Source organism: Salvelinus namaycush, chromosome 7 (assembly GCF_016432855.1).
Source record: "Salvelinus namaycush isolate Seneca chromosome 7, SaNama_1.0, whole genome shotgun sequence".
Taxonomy (NCBI): Eukaryota; Metazoa; Chordata; class Actinopteri; order Salmoniformes; family Salmonidae; genus Salvelinus; species Salvelinus namaycush.
The window spans coordinates 13190955-13208035 of NC_052313.1; the positions used below are offsets into that span (position 1 = coordinate 13190955).

Consider the following 17081-nt stretch of genomic DNA (forward strand, 5'->3'; position numbering starts at 1 on the left):
AAATTCTGTATCCAATTAGGCCTATTGAGTAAACTTACATTTGCAATACGCATATACAGCATTCATTGCGCATATAGGCAACATGTACTTAATCAACATGCCATAAAAACATTACTAAATTGTTGTGAAGAATGTCAATCAAATCACATATAATCGCATGTTATTGTTCCTTCATTATTGCAATAAAGCATTTGAAAAAGAATCATACTGAGACCCACGTGTGTTAACCTTGACCTAAGAAGGCTGCTTTCCCAAGTTCAATTTGACATAAGAATGTGAAACATATAATATATAGTTCTATGGCAGTTGCATCATTATTTGATGTGGTGCAGACTCATGTAAATAATACCAATTATCGTGCACGTTCCATCACCATCATTAAATATGTTTACATAATTGACTGTGCTTGATGGTGATGCTGTTATCAAGAAATCTAAACACCTCATAACCCTCTGAAAATAATATTACTTTGAATGTATTCCAAGCCATGTCGTCTATGAAAATAAGGAGAACTTACCTTCAAATTTCCCCCAAAACGCCGTTTTGAGTAACGACATCAAGGCAATGCAGAGAGGTATCGTGCACCACACAGACTCCACTGCTGCTACAATACGAGGTGGAGAAAAGTAGCCCTGCCGCTCCAAATACAGATAATCTTTATAAAGAGGCGCGGCCGCGGAAAAAGGTGCGCAGTGGTCCGTGTCCATGCGTGCTCACCTGAGTGTGTGCGTAAAACTCTCAGGAGCTTCTAATTTATTGGATACCCAAAGAGCTGACAACTCTTAGACTCCGGAGTAATTAATCATAAGCCCTTAAGACTGCCTGGCAGTGGGAGAGACTCTGCTCTTTCCCTTTCACAACTTGTTTCTGTCAGAGGGGAGAGAGGAGGGACCCCTTTTCAACACCAGAGGCAGCATTTTTTTCTAGCGAACACCATTTTGGGGACGGTACTTCTCTCAAAACCATTAGTGAGCAAACCATGTATTTTTGTCATATTATGGTCACGTCAATAAAGAGGGGACATCTGTATTATTACGTTGATATGGGTCGTCAACTGGTATACCTGCCTTCCTACCCAAGTGCTCGGTCACTGCTTTGCTTTCTAAAGGCTTCAAGGGGGCTATATCAGGTACATGCCCAAATAAACAGTCCCTAATATTTTGGTGCTAATGTTGCAGACGCCAATGGTTGCAGCAGACCATGATGACAAGATGACTAGAGGGTAAGGTGATATGCAAAATTGACTAATTGCCAGGGTGCCTTGAGTTGCAGGTAGAAAAATAGTCTGATTTCCATGAAACAGCTAGGGCTAATAAACAAACTTTGAACAATGCAATCAACACAGGCCTACATGAGGAAATACTTGCGACTCATAAATTAATCACTGATTTCCAGGGTCCGCAAACGGAGATGTCGGCAAATGAATGATTGCAAGTATTCATAATATAGGCTATATCATTAGACGGTTCTTAATAAACATTGTTTTTGTTAGGATGGAGTAACAGAATTGCTTCGGGGAGGACCACTAATTATGAGGCAGAGCAAAAAGGGTTAAGTAAGCTTCATTCCCTAATTACCCCACATCTTTCAGGGGTTATACTTCGACATACTTTAAAAAGCCCGTGCGCAGGGAATTTAGACAGGGACTTAGAGCATACAAGACTTATAGCATACAATAACCAGCCCAATATTACTCCTCACTCGGCGAGGAGTTGTTGTGTTGGTTGTGATGTGTTGAATAATCATTTACACATTACGAGAGAGGGACTGCAGGCAATATGCATTAGGCTATCACGCAATTAATATGTCCTTTGCTACCGCACAGCATGCGGTACCGATGCACGACTGGAACCAACAGGACCCTGAACAGCTTCTACCCCAAGCCACAAGGCTGCTAAATAGTTAGTTAAATCGTTAACCAAATAGCTTCCCAGACTACCTTCATTGACCCCGTTTGCAATTTTTTTTACTCATCACAACCGTTGCTGCAATACTGTTTACTAGCTCTCACTTTATTATATGTACAGTACATATCTACCTCAATTACCTCGTACCCCTGCGCCTCTACTCGGTACTGGTACCCCATGTATATAGCCACGTTATCTTTACTCATTGTGTATTTATTATAACTTTTATTATTGCGTGTTATTACTTTTCTATTATTTTTCTATTTTCTCTCTCTCTGCATTGTTGGGAAGGGCCCGTTAGTAAGCATTTCACTGTTGTTCACGAAGCATGTGACGAATAAAATTTGATGCTCTAAAATTACTTTTTTTGTTTTTAATAAATGTTGATCAATTAACCAAGGCTTTTGTTGAAATGAAAATATTCACCATTTATTCTACAAGAATCTTATAAAATGACAATGGTGCGCAATCAAGTGCATATCTCCCGAGTGGCGCAGCGGTCTAAGGTACTGTGCTAGAGGCGTCACTACAGACACCCTGGTTCGAATCCAGGCTGTATCACAACAGGCCGTGATTGGGAGTCCCATAGGGCGGCGCACAATTGGCCCAGCGTCATCCAGGTTTGGCCGTTATAGGCCGTCATTGTAAATAATAATTTGTTCTTAACTGACTTGCCTAGTTAAATAAAAATATATATATATCTGACATCATTACATACCGTCGGTGTCCAACAAAACATGTCCTTTACACAACGGGAACAGACAAAATAGACTGCCAAAGACACCAGATAGTAACAACTCAAATGGAAGCTATTCCAAGTGATTTATTTGGAATAAAACAAATTCAGATTGGATTTATAATGTGGATTTATTCGATATAGAGTTATGGGATATAACTTCCCAAATTGGTGATGTAATTTGAAAAATCCTATAAATAATTTTTATAAAGTGAAATTGAGACTTCCCAGCATGGACACACCATAGGAAAACACCCTTCTTTGGCATTCAGGGGAATTCATAAATAAACACATCGCACTCTAAAATCTTACACTCCAAAATCCAGGTATTTTAAACATTCTTATCAAGTACACTTAGGTACACACAACAAACAGGCAAAACCAACTATCATTGATGTACAAAATATAAAATATTTAAAAAACGAAATTACTAGTGAGCTTTTCAGGGGTCAGGTCTGCTCCTAATGTGTGACGACAGCAGTGGTAGGCTATGTGTTGTGTGCAAGGTAAGAGTCAGACGTGAGAGGGTCATCAGAGTGTGTGTGTGTGTGTTAGCAGAGCTGGCATGTCTGTCTCACAGGCCTCAGACTTTCTTCAGGTTCCGTGGCCTGGGAGAACAGAGAGAAAGCTGACCAGTAAGTGACCATCAACCTCTTTAAATCATGTTTAAGTGGGATATGGTATGAAAAAGTATAAAGCAATGTATATTGGCTATTAAAGAGAAAGCCACTGTATGAACTTTTTATATTGTACTGATGGTCAACCCCAGGCCGACAGCAGGAAAGAAAAGTGTTTATTTGCCCCGAAAGAATAAGCATTTGACAAATAGCAGGCCATTCGTCAAGCATGTATACAAAAGGAAACAAACAGTTAAGTGAAACATGTTGATGTTTAAATCACTTATACCAACTAAATACACGTTCTTTTTCAAACTGAGATATATATTTGGCTCTAATTTTTGTATGAATGAATGAATGAAGAAATTAATCAATTATCAAACATGGGTGGGAAGAGCCACTGTATTCTAAATCTGTCATATTGAACAGTCTAAAAACACAGAATGTTTCCACAATGTTGTGTCCCATATGGATGTATTACAAAACTGTACTAATAAATGACCAAAGAGACCATTTAATTGATTGTATTGGTGACAGGCAATGATGATATCTTGATCTGAAACCTTTGCTGCTGCTGCCACTTTATCTTCTTACTTTTCCACTACTGTACTGTTTCCCCTTTTAAAGGCCATTTTTGTTTTTTTTTGACCATTTTACTTTTACAAACAAACACATTAAGGTACTTAATTGTTACCCAGAAATGATTTTGAGATTTTTTAAAAACAACTGCATTGGACCTTTAATAAATATGCAACATCCAGCAAGTTTTTGACTCGTTCAATCTCTTTTTCATTAATGTTTCATATGGATGATAGAAATATAGATTGTTACGGTACCTCATTGCTGCGCTGTTCAGTTGTGAGTGTTCCGAGTGGACCTACCTGCTGGGTCGCCCCCTCCAGAGGATTCTTCTTGCCCAGGGTGTTGCCGTAGTTATAGTTGTATGAAGAATGGGGGCCCATGTGGAAGTCTGATGCAACACACACAAAGTCACACACACACACACACACACACACACACACACACACACACACACACACACACACACACACACACACACACACACACACACACACACACCTTGTCACAGTTCTGACAATACTTCGGACACACACACAAAAGGACCAAAGTAGGGACTGCGGTGCGGTGGACCTTAGAGAAAAGTGTATGGCGGTAACATGGGATATTAACTTTTTAAAGTTCTGACAAATTGAGTGTCTCTTAAATATTTGTAATAAGAGGTTCTTCATTACTGCTGTCAATAATATGGAGGTTGAAAAATTTGTTCTGTATGTCTCTATTATCAGAAGGATGCAAAAATATATAACAGTACATTATCTTACCAGTAAAGGGATAGGTGATCTGGACGGTCATAAAGATATAACAGTATATTATCTTACCCGTAAAGGGATAGGTGATCTGGATATAACAGTACATTATCTTACCTGTAAAGGGATAGGTGATCTGGATATAACAGTACATTATCTTACCCGTAAAGGGATAGGTGATCTGGATATAACAGTACATTATCTTACCTGTAAAGGGATAGGTGATCTGGATATAACAGTACATTATCTTACCAGTAAAGGGATAGGGGATCTGGATATAACAGTATATTATCTTACCAGTAAAGGGATAGGTGATCTGGATATAACAGTACATTATCTTACCTGTAAAGGGATAGGTGATCTGGATATAACAGTACGTTATCTTACCCGTAAAGGGATAGGTGATCTGGATATAACAGTACATTATCTTACCTGTAAAGGGATAGGTGATCTGGATATAACAGTACATTATCTTACCAGTAAAGGGATAGGTGATCTGGATATAACAGTACATTATCTTACCCGTAAAGGGATAGGTGATCTGGATATAACAGTACATTATCTTACCTGTAAAGGGATAGGTGATCTGGATATAACAGTACATTATCTTACCAGTAAAGGCATAGGTGATCTGGATATAACAGTAAATGATCTTACCAGTAAAGGGATAGGTGATCTGGATATAACAGTACATTATCTTACCTGTAAAGGGATAGGTGATCTGGATATAACAGTACATTATCTTACCCGTAAAGGGATAGGTGATCTGGATATAACAGTACATTATCTTACCTGTAAAGGGATAGGGGATCTGGATATAACAGTACATTATCTTACCAGTAAAGGGATAGGTGATCTGGATATAACAGTATATTATCTTACCAGTAAAGGGATAGGGGATCTGGATATAACAGTATATTATCTTACCAGTAAAGGGATAGGGGATCTGGATATAACAGTACATTATCTTACCAGTAAAGGGATAGGTGATCTGGATATAACAGTATATTATCTTACCAGTAAAGGGATAGGGGATCTGGATATAACAGTAAATGATCTTACCAGTGAAGGGATAGGTGATCTGGATATAACAGTACATTATCTTACCAGTAAAGGCATAGGTGATCTGGATATAAAAGTAAATGATCTTACCAGTGAAGGGATAGGTGATCTGGATATAACAGTAAATGATCTTACCAGTGAAGGGATAGGTGATCTGGATATAACAGTACATTATCTTACCCGTAAAGGGATAGGTGATCTGGATATAACAGTACATTATCTTACCAGTAAAGGGATAGGTGATCTGGACGGTCATAAAGATATAACAGTACATTATCTTACCCGTAAAGGGATAGGTGATCTGGATATAACAGTACATTATCTTACCCGTAAAGGGATAGGTGATCTGGATATAACAGTACATTATCTTACCAGTAAAGGGATAGGTGATCTGGATATAACAGTAAATGATCTTACCAGTGAAGGGATAGGTGATCTGGATATAACAGTACATTATCTTACCAGTAAAGGGATAGGTGATCTGGATATAACAGTACATTATCTTACCAGTAAAGGGATAGGTGATCTGGATATAACAGTAAATGATCTTACCAGTGAAGGGACAGGTGATCTGGATATAACAGTACATTATCTTACCTGTAAAGGGATAGGTGATCTGGATATAACAGTAAATGATCTTACCAGTGAAGGGATAGGTGATCTGGATATAACAGTACATTATCTTACCAGTAAAGGGATAGGTGATCTGGATATAACAGTACATTATCTTACCAGTAAAGGCATAGGTGATCTGGCCGGTCATAAAGATTTAACAGTACATTATCTTACCAGTAAAGGGATAGGTGATCTGGATATAACAGTACATTATCTTACCCGTAAAGGGATAGGGGATCTGGATATAACAGTACATTATCTTACCAGTAAAGGCATAGGTGATCTGGCCGGTCATAAAGATATAACAGTACATGATCTTACCAGTAAAGGGATAGGTGATCTGGATATAACAGTACATTATCTTACCAGTGAAGGGATAGGTGATCTGGATATAACAGTACATTATCTTACCAGTAAAGGGATAGGTGATCTGGATATAACAGTACATTATCTTACCAGTAAAGGCATAGGTGATCTGGCCGGTCATAAAGATTTAACAGTACATTATCTTACCAGTAAAGGGATAGGTGATCTGGATATAACAGTACATTATCTTACCCGTAAAGGGATAGGGGATCTGGATATAACAGTACATTATCTTACCAGTAAAGGCATAGGTGATCTGGCCGGTCATAAAGATATAACAGTACATTATCTTACCAGTAAAGGGATAGGTGATCTGGATATAACAGTACATTATCTTACCAGTGAAGGGATAGGTGATCTGGATATAACAGTAAATGATCTTACCAGTGAAGGGATAGGTGATCTGGATATAACAGTAAATGATCTTACCAGTGAAGGGATAGGTGATCTGGATATAATAGTAAATGATCTTACCAGTAAAGGGATAGGGGATCTGGCTGGTCATAAAGATATAACAGTACATTATCTTACCAGTAAAGGGATAGGTGATCTGGATATAACAGTACATTATCTTACCAGTAAAGGGACAGGTGATCTAGATATAACAGTACATTATCTTACCCGTAAAGGGATAGGTGATCTGGATATAACAGTACGTTATCTTACCAGTAAAGGCATAGGTGATCTGGCCGGTCATAAAGATATAACAGTACATTATCTTACCAGTAAAGGGATAGGTGATCTGGATATAACAGTACATTATCTTACCAGTAAAGGGATAGGTGATCTGGATATAACAGTACATTATCTTACCAGTAAAGGGATAGGTGATCTGGATATAACAGTACATTATCTTACCCGTAAAGGGATAGGTGATCTGGATATAACAGTACATTATCTTACCAGTAAAGGGATAGGTGATCTGGATATAACAGTACATTATCTTACCTGTAAAGGGATAGGTGATCTGGATATAACAGTACATTATCTTACCAGTAAAGGGATAGGTGATCTGGATATAACAGTACATTATCTTACCCGTAAAGGGATAGGTGATCTGGATATAACAGTACATTATCTTACCCGTAAAGGGATAGGTGATCTGGATATAACAGTACATTATCTTACCCGTAAAGGGATAGGTGATCTGGATATAACAGTAAATGATCTTACCAGTGAAGGGATAGGTGATCTGGATATAACAGTACATTATCTTACCAGTAAAGGGATAGGTGATCTGGATATAACAGTACATTATCTTACCAGTAAAGGAATAGGTGATCTGGCTGGTCATCATTCTTTCATCTTTCCATTTTTTCTTGCCGTCTTTCAACGCTTTCCAGTTAATATGGAACTGCCTGGACAACTCGTTAATTTACTTCCCATCAAGTTCCTCTACAAAAACAATATTACTATCGTCTACAATTAATTTCCGTACCATATGTGTTTTAGAGCAGATATATTTTCTGCAATTGTAGCGAATTAGGTCAAAGGCATCAGTTATTTGAAACATCCTCATGTAAAATGCATAATACAATTCCTACGGTCATTTTGGTGGCGGTGTGCGGCCAGCGGTCATTTACTCACCCAGTCTTTTGCACACAGTTATCAGCCTGTCTCCGTACTGTGGTTTGTGGCAGACAGGATTTCCACTCAAATCCATTCGATGCAGCAGAGGCCATTGACTCAACACCCCCTCTAAATCCTGAAAGCACACAAGATAAATACTTATGTTGAACATACTGTACTTACAAATGTATAGAGGTTGGACACTATATACCATTGTAGAGTCTCTGTACAGTCTTTACGTGACAAAGTGTGGAAACAAAGTGGCACTTCAACCTTTGAGGAAGTGAATATGGAGGACTCGTAAGTATCCATTTATAATGCATCTACAGACTGTACATTCAACAATGTATAAGAAGTCATACAATGAATGTAATCAACAAACCACACAAACCACTCTCCAGTGGGAAGGTCATACTATCAGCAAAAACAACAACACGATTCAAAGGTTGTACTGCCAAGAGCAAAGTCCAAGAGAAAAGGTGCAAACAACACATCAGCTTGTTTTAATAAACAGTCACTGGTGTCATGTGACTAATAAGCGTGTTGCCTGCCCCGCAGTGTATGTTTATCTAAAGGCACATTAATCCAAGCCTGGAAATATGAATACTCTCTGGACACGCTCTGATTGTTCATTGCCTTCCTGTCTCGGCCAAAGCGCTTCCACTTTTCCAGCCCGCGCTGCAATCAGTTCAGAGGGGACCCCTCGGCGCGGCGCGCTCCCAGGCTTTGATAAATGATCGTGTCAGGGCCGTCACTCACAAGGGCCCTGGCGAGGAGCGGCCCAGCGCCAAATTGCCCCCCACGCGGGGGCGCGAAGACTAGAGCGGCCTAGGCTGGATGAGCACTGTGCTGGGCTGCTGGGCCCTGGTTCCTCACTGGACTTAATGATTGGCCAGTTATGAACCTGTATTTGACCAGCACTTCGATTCCCCTGTCCTCCCTGGTCCTCTTGCAGTGCTAACAGCCTCGGTAGATACCAGCCCATTTGTCACCCTGGCTGACTGCCTGTCATAATCTATTTTAAAAATCCATAATGCTTCCTGGGGATTCTGACCACACTGGGCTGAAGGAGGGATTGATCCTTCATGGTGCTGTCTTTGCAGGATCAATAGTGGCAGAGGGGTTGTATAAATTAAAGGAGATATCCACTAAATATGAGAACATGAAAGCTTCCTCTGACACATGTACAGCAATTACCTGCAGAGGGCTGCTCTTCTCAGTGGAATATCATTTATGTTGAGTGCCAATGTTACCCACGCTAACAGTGTGCTTTCAATGCCATGTCCCAAAGTGACATTATAGTGTGGATCAAGAAATGGCTTTTTAAAATAATTCAGCCATTAAGCCTTTCAGATCCATAAAGAGATTTTTTTTAATCCCTCAGAAGTGGAGCCTCAGGAACGCACAGCAGTTCGTTTTTCAAGGTCAACACAGCGAGCAGAAACCATATCTTTGCTTTTAATGAATCTCCCATCAAGTTCAATGGTACTGCTGGGGAGGAGGTATCAAATGCTGGACTCACAGAGAAAGAGGAAAAATCAGCCTCCTAAGAAAGGAGAGAAACTTGCGCTTGTTTTAAAGCTGTCAGCGAGGGCAGTCCTGGGGGACCAGGCCGCTGATTTGTTGAATAATTCTGACCCTGTGCGAGTCGCAGAGACTGGGAACCTCTGGCGGGATTTGCAAGATTTGGTTCTTTAGCGCTCTGCTCTCCATATCATTTCACACATCACTTACAGAGGGCAGCGCTGCTACGTTCATGTTACCCTGATCCTCTTATAGCGAGCATATTGATTTTGATACACAACGCCACGCAGTTGGTGATGTGGGTAATTATTTTGATCGCACAACATTCTCACAGTTGACACTTTTGTCACGTTGGTAAAGAGTAGAGTAAGTGGCGACTGGTATTAGTTCCATCAGTAGTAGTGCTTTCATGAGGAAATGTACCTGCATGTCCTGTAGCTGGTTGTCTGCAGCAAAGAAATGTGTGTTTCTTTAGAACGGCAAGATCTCTGACATCATCTATGTTGTTCCTGTTGATATTCAAGACACCTAAAGACTCCTGCAAAGATAATCTACTTTGTAAATACAATGGCAAAACATTTGAACAACTACTTAAATAATATTTATAACCAGTATATATTATTGATCCTTGATTAACACTGTAAAATGGTTCAATAGATTGCTTTGGTTCTATTAAATGCTGTTGTATTAAATACGCCTGTTCAAATTTGGTATTCATCTTAGTTTCAGTTCCATTGATAAAAAGCTGGAGCTCTTACATTTGCGCTGCAATTTCTTTAGTTATCAAAATAAACAAGAATGTGAGATTTGCAGTTTGTTTAACCAGAGTCTAAGGAGTAAACAGCCCTGGTTGATCTGTGAAACCAGAAAGTGCCACAGAGCTCTCTTTAACATCATCAAACTCAGCACAATACCGCTTTTACAGGGACCAGTTTCCTTACGGAAATCTGAGAGACCTTTTCCAGACAAGGACATAAGGCAGATTGTGAACATATACATATGGTCTGATTGCTCAGAGATGGAAATTATGACATTACTGATAAAGAGCAACATGAGATCAATGGTGGAATCCTGGTGCACACGCACAACCTGCATTTAAATTGTAAATTGTGGTGTGAAATGAGCTGAAACAATTTCAATTACTGTAGGATGTGGTTGGTGATGTAGTTGGTTTGTTATTGGGTCTTACAGCGAGGGAGAAGAGAGTCCTGGGGTCAAAGAGTGGCTTCTCCCCACTGGGCAGTCTCTGGCCCTCCAGGTAAAACTCCTTCAGCTCCTCTAACCCCCCCACCACGTGATGCTGTTTCCCTCCAGGTAGAACTCCTTCAGCTCCTCTAACCCCCCCCCACCACCGTGATGCTGTTTCCCTCCAGGTAGAACTCCTTCAGCTCCTCTAACTCCCCCACCACGTGATGCTGATTCCCTCCAGGTAGAACTCCTTCAGCTCCTCTAACCCCCCCCCCCCCCCCCCCCCCATCACCACCGTGATGCTGTTTCCCTCCAGGTAGAACTCCTTCAGCTCCTCTAACCCCCCCATCACCACCGTGATGCTGTTTCTCTCCAGGTAGAACTCCTTCAGCTCCTCTAACCCCCCCACCACGTGATGCTGTTTCCCTCCAGGTAGAACTCCTTCAGCTCCTCTAACCCCCCCCCCCCCCCCCCCCCATCACCACCGTGATGCTGTTTCCCTCCAGGTAGAACTCCTTCAGCTCCTCTAACCCCCCCATCACCACCGTGATGCTGTTTCTCTCCAGGTAGAACTCCTTCAGCTCCTCTAACCCCCCCACCACCGTGATGCTGTTTCCCTCCAGGTAGAACTCCTTCAGCTCCTCTAACCCCCCCCCACCACGTGATGCTGTTTCCCTCCAGGTAGAACTCCTTCAGCTCCTCTAACCCCCCGACCACCATGATGCTGTTTCCCTCCAGGTAGAACTCCTTCAGCTCCTCTAACCCCCCCACCACTGTGATGCTGTTTCCCTCCAGGTAGAACTCCTTCAGCTCCTCTAACCCCCCCACCACCGTGATGCTGTTTCCCTCCAGGTAGAACTCCTTCAGCTCCTCTAACCCCCCCCCACCACGTGATGCTGTTTCCCTCCAGGTAGAACTCCTTCAGCTCCTCTAACCCCCCCACCACCATGATGCTGTTTCCCTCCAGGTAGAACTCCTTCAGCTCCTCTAACCCCCCCACCACTGTGATGCTGTTTCCCTCCAGGTAGAACTCCTTCAGCTCCTCTAACCCCCCCACCACCGTGATGCTGTTTCCCTCCAGGTAGAACTCCTTCAGCTCCTCTAACCCCCCCCCACCACCGTGATGCTGTTTCACTCCAGGTAGAACTCCTTCAGCTCCTCTAACCCCCCCACCACCGTGATGCTGTTTCCCTCCAGGTAGAACTCCTTCAGCTCCTCTAACCCCCCCACCACTGTGATGCTGTTTCCCTCCAGGTAGAACTCCTTCAGCTCCTCTAACCCCCCCCCCACCACCGTGATGCTGTTTCACTCCAGGTAGAACTCCTTCAGCTCCTCTAACCCCCCCCACCACCATGATGCTGTTTCTCTCCAGGTAGAACTCCTTCAGCTCCTCTAACCCCCCCCCCCCCCACCCACCACCGTGATGCTGTTTCTCTCCAGGTAGAACTCCTTCAGCTCCTCTAACCCCCCCACCACCGTGATGCTGTTTCCCTCCAGGTAGAACTCCTTCAGCTCCTCTAACCCCCCCACCACCGTGATGCTGTTTCCCTCCAGGTAGAACTCCTTCAGCTCCTCTAACCCCCCCACCACCATGATGCTGTTTCCCTCCAGGTAGAACTCCTTCAGCTCCTCTAACCCCCCCCCCCCCCCCCCACCGTGATGCTGTTTCCCTCCAGGTAGAACTCCTTCAGCTCCCCTAACCCCCCCACCACCATGATGCTGTTTCCCTCCAGGTAGAACTCCTTCAGCTCCTCTAACCCCCCCCCCCCCCCACCACCGTGATGCTGTTTCCCTCCAGGTAGAACTCCTTCAGCTCCTCTAACCCCCCCCCCCCCCACCACCGTGATGCTGTTTCCCTCCAGGTAGAACTCCTTCAGCTCCTCTAACCCCCCCACCACCGTGATGCTGTTTCCCTCCAGGTAGAACTCCTTCAGCTCCTCTAACCCCCCCCCCCCCCCCCCACCACCGTGATGCTGTTTCCCTCCAGGTAGAACTCCTTCAGCTCCTCTAACCCCCCCACCACCGTGATGCTGTTTCCCTCCAGGTAGCTGATATGGCACGGAGAGAGACACACACACACACACACAAACATAAGATTGAGATGTACACACATGCACGGAAAGACAAACACCCAGGAATGGAGAAACATGGACATTTGAACACAGACAGTGGAAAACAGATGAATGTATCGCCAAAGCTTTAACACAGACAGTGAAAAACAGATGAATGTATCGCCAAAGCTTTAACACAGACAGTTGAAAACAGATGAATGTATCGCCAAAGCTTTAACACAGACAGTGGAAAACAGATGAATGTATCGCCAAAGCTTTAACACAGACAGTGAAAAACATTTCAACTGGATACACAGGACAAGCTCCTACTCACAGCTTGGAGAGCTCCTGCAGGTCGTAGAGGTTATCTACGTGAGAGATGTTGTTGCTCTGCATATATAGGTGTGTGAGGTTTGAGGCAAAGCCCAAGTTGCAGATCTGGGTGATCTTATTGTCGTACAGGTAGAGGACTATAAGGTTTCTGCACATGGAGAGATCTTCCTGCAACACATACGTTCACAAACAAAGAAGATTTCCCTACCATTAGAACATTGGAGGCTGCTGAGGGGAGGACGGAGCAAATGGAATGGCATCAAACAACAAGGAAACCACGTGTTTGATGTATTTCATACCATTCCATCTATTCCACTCCAGCCATGACCACAAGCTCGTCCTCCCCAATGAAGGTGCCACCAACGTCCTGCGCATTAGAAGCTAAAAGAGAGAAGCACAGAAACAAAACATAGCTGGCCTATATTAATTTTGGTAACTGTAGTATCGTACTTACAATGTCCACTATGTTCTTGTTAGAAAAGTTCAGGTGAGTGAGTTTCTTGAGGTAGAGTGGGAGGGAGTAGCTTCTCTTGATTTTCAAATGGTAGCTGGATTTGGCAATCAGATCCATGGTGAGGCGGACCATGATGGCTCGTCACAGACCCTGCCTCAGAGTGGATGCTTTTCAGCTTCAGCCAAGCGTTCACACAACCACCAGAAACATCTGAAAAAGGGAAGTGAATAAGCTAGCTGTAAAGAGTAAAGTCAAAGGAAAATAAATGTCATTGGAGGCTTTCCACAAAAAAGTAAGTATATGACAGATTCAAAAATATATTACCTCAATTAAATATTTTACACTTTAAGAGCTCATTAAAGTAAAGAGGGATATAAATAGCCCTAATTGAAACCTTTTCCCCAAGCATGCCATCTATTCCCCAAGCAGGCCATCTGTTTCCCAAGCAGGCCATCTATTATTAAAGCAGGCCGTCTACTCCACAGGCAGGCCATATATTCACCAAACAGGCCATATATTCCCCAAAAAGGCCATATATCCCCAAAGCAGGCCGCCTACTCTACAGGCAGGCCATATATCCCCAAAGCATGGCGTCTATTCCCCAAGCAGGCAATATATTCCCCAAGCAAGCCATCTATTCCCCAAGCAGGCCATCTATTCCCCAAGCAGGCCATCTATTCCCCAAGCAGGCCATCTATGCCTCAATCAGGCCATCTATTCCCCGAGCAGGCCATCTATGCCCCAATCAGGCCATCCATTCCCAGAGCAGGCCATCTATTCCCCAAGCAGGCCTGCTGACACCCCAGGGGGTTGTTTATTAGCTAGACCCTGAGACCAGATCTAAACGTGCATGTGATTTTCTCTCTCTCAATGACGACATCGAGAAGTATAGATGTCCTTCTCTGCTCACCAGTCACAATCCCTCATGAGCAAGGCTTTATGCCTTTTGCCTCAATTCCAGTATGCACACACTTCTGTTGAGAGAAAAACACGCGCACACACACACACACACAGATCAGAGTGTGACAACAAGTATTTTCTAAACTTGATCTCAGGGCACGAGCCGAGGCAGAGTTGACATGAATGGAGGGCCTTCGATCGATTGAGATGAGATCTCCCGTGGGCAACAACAAGATCAGTGTAGCCCTCGGGACTCGACGGACAGCAGTTAATCATGTGCAAAACTGACACTAACACTAGCAGCAGTTAACTTACAGGATAAATTCAAGGCCACATTCATTCACATATTTTCTGTAGCAACTACTAACGTTAGCTAGCAACCTAGCAATGCAGGCTAGCTAAACGTTAGGCTGTCAACAAAGCTGTCAGCGCTAACTTAGCCATCAAAAAAGAAACTTGCAAAGTAAATACAAATCTAGCTACCTCTGTAGTATATGCACGTGTCCTCCTTGTAATGTTATGATAAAGAGACTAAAGACGCGGGGTGAGATGAATAAATTCACACTCGTGTGGTCTGTGGATATCCTTGTTGGAATGATTGCCATGGGGACAACGCGCCAAAGCTGCGTAAAGTACTTCTTCTTTATGTTTTTATGGCATACCACAACTAATTTTCCGCCCAGTGATCAAATATATCCTTTCCTATGCAATAAAATTATGAAACGGAAATGTTACTTTGCTTCTATTATCTTGAGTAGGCTAATTAACAACCATGGATTTAGTTGAGTTTTCGAGCACGAGCTGTTTACACCTTATGTCTATGGTTTACACAAGTGTCAATCAAATTGTGTACCGCGTGCAGTTGAAGTCAGAAAGATAAATTGATATTCTGCTCATTACTAATTACTTACAATGGTTGCCTGTATTCATGCATTTCATTCTTGTCAACGCTCTGTTGTATTTAACTACAAAAACAAATATTTTCGACTATGACAGTTGTGAAAAATGACCAAATACAGGCTGTTATCAATGTAAAAATATATATTATTATTCTTATAGTACATTTCAGTTAAATGTGGACCCAAAAGTAAAATGATCTAGAACAAACATAGGAATTCACAAAGGAAGTGGTAGAAAATAATTGGCTATGCAGTGCATTATTGCTGCAGTCAGCATGCAGGTAAAACAAAACATTTCCTTTAGATTGTTCAATTTTCTGTGAAAGATAATTCAATGTAATGATTGTATCAATAGGTTTAATCAATTATTTAAATGATCACAATCAAATGTTATTTTGTTAATTTATGTAAAATCCCCTCAGAATGAATCACAGTTTGAGTATATCACTGTTTTTGCCATTGGTATCTAGATTTGAATAAATGTGTATATTTGCATCCAAAATATTTGTGAATTGGATCGCTTTTCACATCCTCGTGAAAAACATATTTTGGGCCAGACTTTCCTCGCTGAGTAAATTGAAAAATATTGGATAAATATAAAGAAAGCCAGAATGAAACAAGCTAATTTCCTTTCAGCACTTTTCCTTTCTTCAGAAATAGTCTAAAACTATTCCATTCCAACACCATGAATCATGTGGTCTTTTATGTACCTTTCTAATGATCAGCTACTTGTGTGGTATTGTAGACCTCTGAAATAAAAACCGTTTTGCCTTTCCAGTGGTGGAATGTAAAATCTTTTATGGCCATGATTATTTTCAATGAGGTCAAAGGTTAAATAAAGATCAAATAGTGTGGAACATCTCAGACAGGCACACACACACGCAAACAGTAAACAGATCCTGCAGCTATCCCTGAGGCCTGTAGACTGTAGTGCCTGCAGACATGTACATGACGTAACCCGACACCATGTTTATTAGTTTCTCCTCTTCTCTCCAGCCAAGATCACATTGCTCCCAGTAATAATGCGTATAACGCGCCAGGCAGGCTGGGGTTGCAGTGCGATTGGCTCAGCGAGTCTCAGCAGTGACCCGTGCATTGTTATATAATGTCAAGGCCCCGGCTTCCTGCGACTGAGTGACTTGCCTCTACTTATGCATGCAGAGCACTTGGCAGGGAGGAAATGTAGCGCTATAGGCCCTTCTTTCCCCCACATAGCTCCACTCTAGGGCAATGAGTGAGTTCCAACCCCCTTCATTATAGCCTACACCATGCTTGTTGAGCATATTCTGAGATCCAAAGTAAACAATATCCTTGGACTTCTGCAGGGTAATTTGTTCCTCAGGGCCTATAGGTGCCCAGTAATAAATAGCTATTCATCATAGCCTTATCAATCCTCTGTTCTCAGAACTTCAGTTAGGCCTAGTTTTTTAAAATCACTATTACATCACCCCTGTTTATTATTGTAAAGTATTTTCGATGAACTCACCAAATGAGGTGCAATTCCACTGTTTCATAGATAATAGAAAACATAT

The 17081-nt window shown here is 42.2% G+C and overlaps 1 pseudogene; it reads right to left on the bottom strand.

Annotated features, from left to right (window-relative positions):
* Positions 1–3194: 3194 nt before the first annotated feature.
* LOC120050612 lies at positions 3195–13882 on the bottom strand (annotated as a pseudogene).
* Between the last annotated feature and the right edge of the window lie 3199 nt (positions 13883–17081).